This window comes from Neophocaena asiaeorientalis, unplaced genomic scaffold (assembly GCF_003031525.2).
Source record: "Neophocaena asiaeorientalis asiaeorientalis breed wild unplaced genomic scaffold, Neophocaena_asiaeorientalis_V1.1 scaffold16, whole genome shotgun sequence".
NCBI lineage: Eukaryota > Metazoa > Chordata > Mammalia > Artiodactyla > Phocoenidae > Neophocaena > Neophocaena asiaeorientalis.
This window is the reverse complement of record NW_020175446.1, coordinates 3,794,203-3,803,252: the sequence shown is the minus strand read 5'-3', so window position 1 is coordinate 3,803,252 and position 9,050 is coordinate 3,794,203. Positions and strand designations below refer to the sequence as shown.

At 45.3% G+C, this 9,050-nt stretch overlaps 1 long non-coding RNA gene across 3 annotated transcripts; it reads left to right on the top strand.

Annotated features, from left to right (window-relative positions):
- Positions 1 to 1,614: 1,614 nt before the first annotated feature.
- On the top strand, positions 1,615 to 6,402 carry LOC112415197 (uncharacterized). 3 transcript variants are annotated; one of them, XR_003006296.1, is made up of 4 exons: positions 1,615 to 1,754; positions 1,884 to 1,986; positions 3,391 to 3,584; positions 5,588 to 6,402. It is a non-coding gene; the product is annotated as an uncharacterized LOC112415197 (long non-coding RNA). The 3 variants fall into 3 exon arrangements; XR_003006297.1 differs by having other exon boundaries at positions 1,615 to 1,986; positions 5,588 to 5,691; positions 6,140 to 6,402; XR_003006295.1 differs by having other exon boundaries at positions 1,615 to 1,986.
- Positions 6,403 to 9,050: the final 2,648 nt, after the last annotated feature.

Below are 9,050 nucleotides of genomic sequence, written 5' to 3'. Positions count from 1 at the left end.
ACAAGCATTTAAATATTAAATATTTAATATTTAAAATATTAAAAGAACATGGATTCCCTGGTGGTACAGTGGTTGAGAGTCCGCCTGCCGATGCAGGGGACATGGGTTTGTGCCCCGGTCTGGGAAGATCGCACATGCCGCGGAGCGGCTGGGCCCGTGAGCCATGGCCGCTGAGCCTGCGCATCCGGAGCCTGTGCTCCGCAACGGGAGAGGCCACGACAGTGAGAGGCCCGCGTACAGTAAAAAAAAAAACTTACCCTTTTAACCATTTTTCAGTGTACAGTATAGTGGCATTAAGTACATCTCCATTGTTGGGCAACCGTCACCACCATCCATCTCCAGGACTTACCTTCCCCAGTTGAAATTCTATATCCATTAAACGCCAATTTCCCATTCTTCCCTCCTCCTGGAAACTACCGTTCTATTTTATGTCTATGAATTTGACTATTCTAGGAATGAATCTACAACTTTGTGTAGTGACTAAATTTTATACATTTCCATTGGAGAGTCTACAGTTCTGCCACCAATTGTAGGAAAGTTCACCTTTAATGTGTTGATTATTGATAACATATAACAAGTCCTAACAGATGGTCTCTTCTTGAGTTGATGGTTTATGGCATTTAAAAAGGAAAGTTATTTTCCATTATTGGGTATAGAATTTAAGATATATCAATAAGATATACCTTATTCGTTATGTAATGGATTTTCTATACACATTATCATTATTGTTTTAGTGTATTTGATTTGCTATGGACTGAAAAAGGTAAATTTAAAGGACTCCACACCGAGGGGAGGACTTCCATTCCCAGTCCAGCTGTCTGAGGAACCCAGTCATCGGGAGCCCCTACCCTTTTGTGAGTTTTCCCTTGTGGACCTTTCCCAGGTGCTCACAGCGAATATCAGGGAAAAACTCCCTCGTGCTTACAGCAAGAGCAGGGAAAAGGAGTGGTTTAAAATACGCCAGAGCACTCTGTTCTTAGCAATGTCTGCCCTCAGGAGAAATTATTTTTTTATTTTAATTTTTTTTTTGCAGTACGCGGGCCTCTCACTGCTGTGGCCTCTCCCGCTGTGGAGCACAGGCTCCGGACGCACAGGCTCAGTGTAGAGAGAGAGAGAGAGAGAGAGAGAGAAAGAGAGAGAAGTACAGGTAAATGGAGAGAAATGTTAACAGTTGGTGAGTCTAGATGAATGGTGTAAGGATTCTTGTGCTGTTCTTACAACTTTTCTGTAGGTTGGTCATTTTTCTAAATAAAGCATTGAAAATGAGGCATATTTCAGTAATTCTACTTCTATGAATTTATCCTAAGGAAATAATTGTAAAGTTGTATAAAGATATATGTGTGAGTACATTTATCATAGCCTTACTTATAAAGGTGGAACACTTTTAAATAATTAAAAATTTTATCAGTAGAGGATTGGTTAAGTAAATTATGGTACTATTTTTCTAAATATATGGAAGAGAATAGTATGCATCCATTTAAATTATTTTAAAGGGCACTGTTTCTTGACATGGAAAAATAGTAATAATATATTGCTAAGTAAAGAAAGTTGTGGGATCTTCCCGGACCGGGTCACGAACGCGCGTCCCCTGCATCGGCAGGCGGACTCTCAACCACTGCACCACCAGGGAAGCCCAGGAGAAATTATTTGACCAGAACCTGCTGGGCTTATATCAGAGCCTAACTGATCCAGAGGAAGGGAAATACCCCACTGTAGTCCCTCCATGATTCCTACCAGCTGACATTCCGGAGACGGTATAAGATCGAGGGTCCTCAGGGGTGGGGAGGAAGGTGGGATGAATAGGTGGAGCACAGAGGATTTTTAGGGCAGTGAAAATACTCTGTATGACACGACAGTGATGGATACATGTTGTCGGGCTGCAGGTCTACGGGGCACCTACAAGGTCTGCGCTTGCCCAGCTTCAAGACCGAAGAAAGAGCCCGGAGTCAGCATCCGTGACAGCAATGGTTTCACGGGTGGGGGAACGTAAGTTCCTGGAGTGACACCCACCGTGGGCAGCGGATGGTAGGCAGGACAAGGTGGCTGTCTTTGCTCCTGGGGGGCAGGGGCGCGGGGCGGACGGGGACAAGGAGATCACCAGTTACAGGGGAATGGACATCGGGTGGACGCATTAGTCACCAGGGACATCGGCAGGGGTGACCCACTGCTCACCGCCCCTTTGATAAGGACCAACAGCAGCTGGGACCTGGGGCAAGTAGGTAGGAAGGTCAGTCGTGTGGGGAGGTGTAGGTGAAGCAGGTCCTGGCCTGGCAGGGGATGGACAGAGGGCAAGGGAGCAGCCATTCTCAGTGGACTGACCACACACTCGTCATGATGCATCTGTCAAAGCGCGTAGAACGCACACCCAGTGAACCCTAATGTAAACTGTGGACTTTGGGTGATTACGCTTGCTGGGTTCTCTGTCACTGATGTTGACAGGAGGGGTGGCTGTGCACGTGGGGAGGGTGAGGGAACCCTCTGTACTTTCTGCTCCAATTTGCTGTAAACTCCAAATTGCACTAAAAGATAGTCCATTAAAAACGTATTTTTAACTATTAACTACGTGATCTCTTTGCTTCCTTTCTCTGCTTAATTATTTTGTTAATTAGTAACGCTGGTATTTTTATTCAAAGGTTACTTTTACACCATCCTATAATTACCTCAGGACTCCATTTCTTTAACTAACATGTATCAGTTCCCTTCAAAGAACAATGATACAATTAGGGTGTTTACTCTGCCTCCCCAATCTCACTCTGCAGCCGCTTACTTTATACTTATTAATATGATTATTCCTAGTTTTGTCTTGTACAATTATATATGGTTTTTTTTGTTTGTTTGTTTTTTTGTGGTATGCGGGCCTCTCACTGTTGTGGCCTCTCCCACTGCAGAGCACAGGCTCTGGACGAACAGGCTCAGTGGCCATGGCTCATGGGCCCAGCCGCTCCGCGGCATTTGGGATCTTCCCGGACCGGGGCACGAACCTGTGTCCCCTGCATCGGCAGGCGGGCTCTCAACCATTGCGCCACCAGGGAAGTCCTATTATATGTGTTTATGCTTTAATTACCTTATCGGCTTTAAGCTATATTTGAACTCCTCCTCCCACCAGCTCTTGAGGGTTAAGCATTCAATGAACTTGTTCTCATTTCCCATCTTTTTTCCATTTTCGGCCACACTTCTCCTAACTGGACGCTTTCCATGTTGTTTCAGGGCCTGCAACATACGTATCACAGTCTAGCACCCTAGTCCTGGTATTTGTTTATGTCTTAGCTCTTTACTTAAACACCACAGGGGTTTTTGTTTTCGCTGTTAGTTGCCTAACTCATTTGGCTGAATTTCAGCCTTTATTAATTTCCTCAGGAAGTCTCATGGGAATAATGCTGTCTGGTGTAGTTTTCGTACTTAGGGACAAATTCTGGCTGCTGCGGAGACAGACAGCACACCTGCCTCACCTGAGTGCTTCCTGACGCTTTGGTTTACCTGCGCCACCATGGGGGTCTCCCCCGGCCAGCCGTGCTCTTCTCGGCTCCCACCCACGATGCAAAGAACGGATAGAAACTGGTGCCTTGTTCCTTCACCCTCAGAAGGTGCGTTTGTGCTGCTGCTTTTTAACATTCACCTCTTGCTGCTGTGCCCTCTTGTTCTTTTTATTTTGTTTAATTTTATAAATTTATTTATTTATTTTTGTTTTTGGCTGCGTTGGGTCCTTGCTGCGGCGCGCGGGCTTTCTCTAGCTGTGGCGAGCGGGGGCTACTCTTTGTTGCGGTGTGTGTGCTTCTCATTGCAGTGGCTTCTCTTGTTGGGGAGCACGGGCTCTAGGCACGCGGGCTCAGTAGTTGTGTCCCATGGGCTTTGCTGCTCCGTGGCATGTGGGATCTTCCCGGACCAGGGCTCGAACCCACGTCCCCTGCATCGGCAGGCAGATTCTTAACCACTGCGCCACCAGGGAGTCCCTTTTGCAGTGTATACATAATTTGCAGTCTGTGGGTTGGATCTGTCTCCTAGTTTGGCTGGAAAAAAAATGGAGTTTACAAGATGGCTTTGTTCTCCTTATTGCTTTTTTATGATTTCCAGGAGGAGAGGAGAAGAATGCTGACTCGCAAAGCTTTGTTTGCATTGACGCTCAGAAGCTTTTAAGTTCCAAGTATATGGCTCTCTTTTTGTTGTACTTTTGGGATGTTTACTTCTAATTTTCTTGCTTTATGGTCAAAGAACATGGTCGATTCAATGACACTGGTGGAGAATTTCTGTGCTACTCAGCACTTACTAAGCAGCTTTTTTTTTTTTGGCCTCACCATGCGGCATGAGGGATCTCCAACAAGGGATCGAAACCGTGCCCCCTTCCTTTGGAGCACGGAGCCGTAATCACTGGACCGCCAGGGAGGTCCCTGCCTAATCAGGTTTTATCAATGTTCCATGTGTACTTGAAAAGAAAATGTATTTTCTGATCGGTGGGTGCAGGGTTCAATATATGCTCATGAGTTTGTTTATTGTTTTGTTTACATTTTCTCTATCCTTTAATTATTTTTTCTGCTTGTTCTATCATTTGTGAAGAGTGGTAAATTACAATCTCCACCGTGACTGTAGATTTGACCATTTTCCTTGTAATTTTCTCATTTTTTTGGGTATAGGTTTTGTATTGTGTTTGTTATTTGTATAGGTTTTGAGGCTATGCTGTTTATGTCACAAAAGTACGCAAGTTTTTGGTACCTAAAATGGACTGACTTGGCTGGTAGAGTAGAAAGCCAGAGAGGGTGGGACTGGTGTCAGGATGGCCCTAGAGGGCCCATCTCCTGGATTGGTCTTTGCGGGTGTCCTCACTGGGACCCAGCAGGGAGGACTGCCCAGGGGTCAAGAGGTCAAGGTCGTGGTCCACATTATGAGTCTAACAGACACTTGGAGGCATTTACTGGTCTCGTCTTTCCTCGTGTTCTTACTTCCTTTCCAGCAGCTTCATTTCTGCCCAGATTGGTCTGTTTTTCTCCATTTCCTTCGAATATAATTTTTCTGTCCCAATTCTTGCCTTTGTCAGATTGTATGTCTCCTCCATGTTTCTTTCTGAGAACTTTGAAAGCTCCAAATAAAAGTGCATGTATTTATGTGGAGTGAATAATGCATGAACCCATTCTTTTCAGCGCATGAAATTGCTCTCTATATAATGTCACTCATTAATCTCTATGGTGAAAGCGGTGGGAGAAGGTCGATAGGGTTCAAGGCAATTAGTAGCTGATTAGCACCTGAGAAGCTAAATAAAAGGACACATTTTCCCCCATGGGCTTGAGTTGATAAAACCAGAATTCTTGCTGGAGGCAAGTCATAGTATTCAGGATGGTGACGGAGAAAAATCTTTATGTTAATATGAGCAGAAATCAAGGTAAATATTTATTTGGGAAAAGAGACAGGAACCATTCCGAAGTATTCATTATAAAATGTTTTGTTAAAGAATATCTGTCACCAAAAATCTAAAATCTTTGTAAACAGTTAGTGGTAAAAATGTGTAATAGTGATTTTGCAACACCAGTTAAGCCTCCTGTTTTCCCAGTATAGTCAGGATCTTAAAGGAGGCTATTTCTCTTTGGGATCTTTTCAGGTAGACTCACAAAAGCCAACTCTTTCATTGGAAACAGTTTTGTGCAACTGAATGGTGACAGGGCTGAGATAGCTGAGAAGTGGGGACAACCCTCCCCCCAGGAGGTAAGAGCATGGGGTGTCATTCACAGTTTTTTCTGGAGCCTTACACACATCTGAACACCAAAGATGCCCAATATATCCTCTTGAAAAGGAAGAGGGGCAGAGATTTCCAGTGGATGTAAACGGCTTCACCCTGGACTCAACTTTTTCTCTGCTTTCTGTTCTTCCACACTCTGAACCTCTTATTCGTCTCCTGTAACCGAGCAGGACCCTACGAGGCCTTCCCAGAACAGACCCCCACCTGTGTCCTCCACCTGCCTTTTGTCTGTAGAAAAACTTTGGTCAAAGAACAAATTTCATCAGAGAAGCGAGAAAACGCAGAAAGAAAGGAAAATAGTCAAGCAAGACGAAATAATAATACTCTAGCCACCGAACAAAGTCAAGGACGTTTAGCTCTTCCTCAAGGACTGCAGATAACACTCTGAGCCATGTTCTTTGAGCTGTTTTGCAGATACTGAAACTCCCAGCAGGTGGAAGAAGTTAACCGCACGCCGCCCACCAGCACGTAGACCGCAGACCGGGTGGCGCCAGAAGGCCGATGATGCTGATTCCCCATTACCTCACCACCAACCAATCAGAAGAATGTCCACGAGCTGACCACGCCCTGCTCCTTGAACACTGTAAGACTCCGCACTACCCCGCCAGGGGGGACACACAGTCTTGAGGGCAGTAGCCCGCTGTGGCCCCCTTCCCCTGGCAAAGCAATAGAGCTATTTCTTTCCACCTCACCCCAAACTCTGTCTCCGAGATTTAGCCCGGCACCGGTGCACAGAGGCCGGATTTCGGCAACACTCCTTCAAATGGGGTGAAAAAAGGAGGGCTACAGGCTAGAACTGTTTTCAGTCTGAAACTGACCCAGGGGCCGGATCACAAATTGCAGTGCACAGACCACCAGCACCCCTCTGTGGGGCGGTCCCTGGGAGCGCACGACCTCTGGGTGACCCTAGGGCTGGATCCCAGCTCCAGGCTTCCAGCCCCTCCCTGCCCCGCCCGTCCTGGGGATGCAGCTCTGCCCACTGTCCCCTCAGCCCAGCCCTCAGTGGGCAGGTGATGCCGAGACCACGGAGATGGGGACGGCACTGACCCCCATAAGACCCCTACAGAAATTGCAGGCTCTGGCGGGCAGGCGTGCGTGGAGAGTTCCTGGTCTTACGGCGCCCAAGACAAGCCTCAAGAGTAAGTTCCTTCTGCCACCCGCCACCTCCCATTGCCGCCTCCCCCCACCCCTCCCTGCACCGTCTCTCTCCGCCCTCCACCGACGATGGTCTCTGTGAACCAGCACTTCTCCATGTTCGATTCCAACCAACGTTACCAGAAGAGCTTTAGATGTTTTTACATTTCTATAAAGGCGATACTTAAAATGTGGGGTGGGAGTGGGGACTTTATGTAAAAAAATAGGCGTTCGCAAACAGGGGGCGAGGGAAGAAGTTACATCCTTCTTACAGAATCTCACAGAACTGGTGGTACCTCCGGGAAGCTGCCCCTCCGGTTAAAACCTCAGAGGTTTAGGAATTTCAACCGGAGTTTGATATGCAGGCCACGAGGAAAATATTTGAATTTCAGCTTCTTCCTTCCCCAAACCTCTTCCCTATTCTCTGCCAGCAACTGGGAGTCATTTCTGAAAGTGGGATATCATTAAATGACCAAACACTTACTACAGATTTTCTTTGTGGAATCTCTCATTCCACCTACAGAGTATTTTATTTATTACAGAGAATTTTATGATGATCTTCTGGAACTGGAATGCTTCTCTCCCTGTCCACCTAATATAAAGTCCAGTGATATCAAAAACCACCTAAGTTTCTTTTAAAAATTTTTTATTTTTAAAATTTATTTTATTTTTTAATTAATTATATTGGAGTATAGTTGATTTACAATGTTGTGTTAGTTTCAGATGTACAGCATAGTGATTCAGTTACACATATACATATGTTCATTCTATTTCAGATTCTTTTCCCATATAGGTTATTACAGAATATTGCGTATATAGTATGTGCTATATAGTACGTCCTTGTTGATTTTCTGTTTTATATATAGTAGTGTGTGTATGTTGATCCCAAGCTCCCAATTTATCCCTCCCCCTCCACGTTTCCCCTTTCGTAACCATGAGTTTGAAAAACCACCTAAGTTTCTAAGGCTCAGAATCATCTTTGCTTTCTTCTTGGTTTCCCTCCAGGGGGTGCCTGGAGGACTGAGATATAAAACCTTGGTTCTTGTTACATAAACAGTTTTCATTCTGCTGCTGCCCTAATGGGACATCTTATTGGAATAGGAAAAATATACTTTGCTCAAATAACACCTAATGTCCTTTTTTTAAAAAAAAGATTATTTATTTATTTGGTTATGCTGGGTCTTAGTTGTGGCAGGAGGGCTCCTTAGTTGTGGCATGCGAACCCTTAGTTGCGGCATGCATGTGGGATCTAGTTGCCTGACCAGGGATTGAACCCAGGCCCCCTGCATTGGGAGCAGGGAGTCTTAACCACTGCACCACCAGGGAAGTCCCAACACCTAATGTCCTTTAATGAAAGTCCTAGTCACCGTTTGGTCCTTCTGTGTATACTGCACATGGGTGAGTTTAATAAAATGCAACTAAGTAAAACCTGGCTAATGATAAAAAAAGACTAGATATTCCATCACTGTGTATGTACTTTATGCCAACTCTTATGTATCATCCTGACAACAACTTTCCCATAGAAACGTCTCACTACTCCTTTCCACATGGGAAGAGGTGAGGCATAGGGTGACGACCATGTTCCATAGCTAGTGATCCGTGGAGCCAAGATTTACACTCAGGCACCCCCGACTCCAAATCCGCCTCTTAACTCATCTGTCACCAGTCATTTCTTATCCTTAGACCTTCAAGTTTAGGGGACCTGGCTAGAAAATCTTAGGAAATAGTTAAGAAAAAAAAAAAAATCTTTATTACCATCATCACGTAATAACCAAGTCAAGGGTTGTCAGTGATCATTTTTCTCTACTTTAATATGCATGTTAATCACAAGCCTATTTTTGGGTAGATCTACCAGTCATAACTTGGAAAGAATCTGTTGGGAAGGATGCTCGAATCTCAGTGGTGGGGTTCATGGCAAAGGGAAGATGGAATTAGGTATGAACAGAGCTGAAGGAGCCGATTTGGTTCTAGACACGATTCCAAAGCCAGCAGACCAAACCTGTAGTCAAAGGCGGTGGTGGTTCTGTTTCATCTGGGTTTGTGCCCATATCTAAGAAGGTATGATCTGGAGGGACTGGAGCAACAGCGTGAGTCTGAAGACATTGCTCAGTGATGATGTGAGGAGTGAGAAAGGGTTCACAGTTGGGGCTGTGAGTTCTGCCAGGCTTTGGGGAGCGCCAGCCCCATGTTT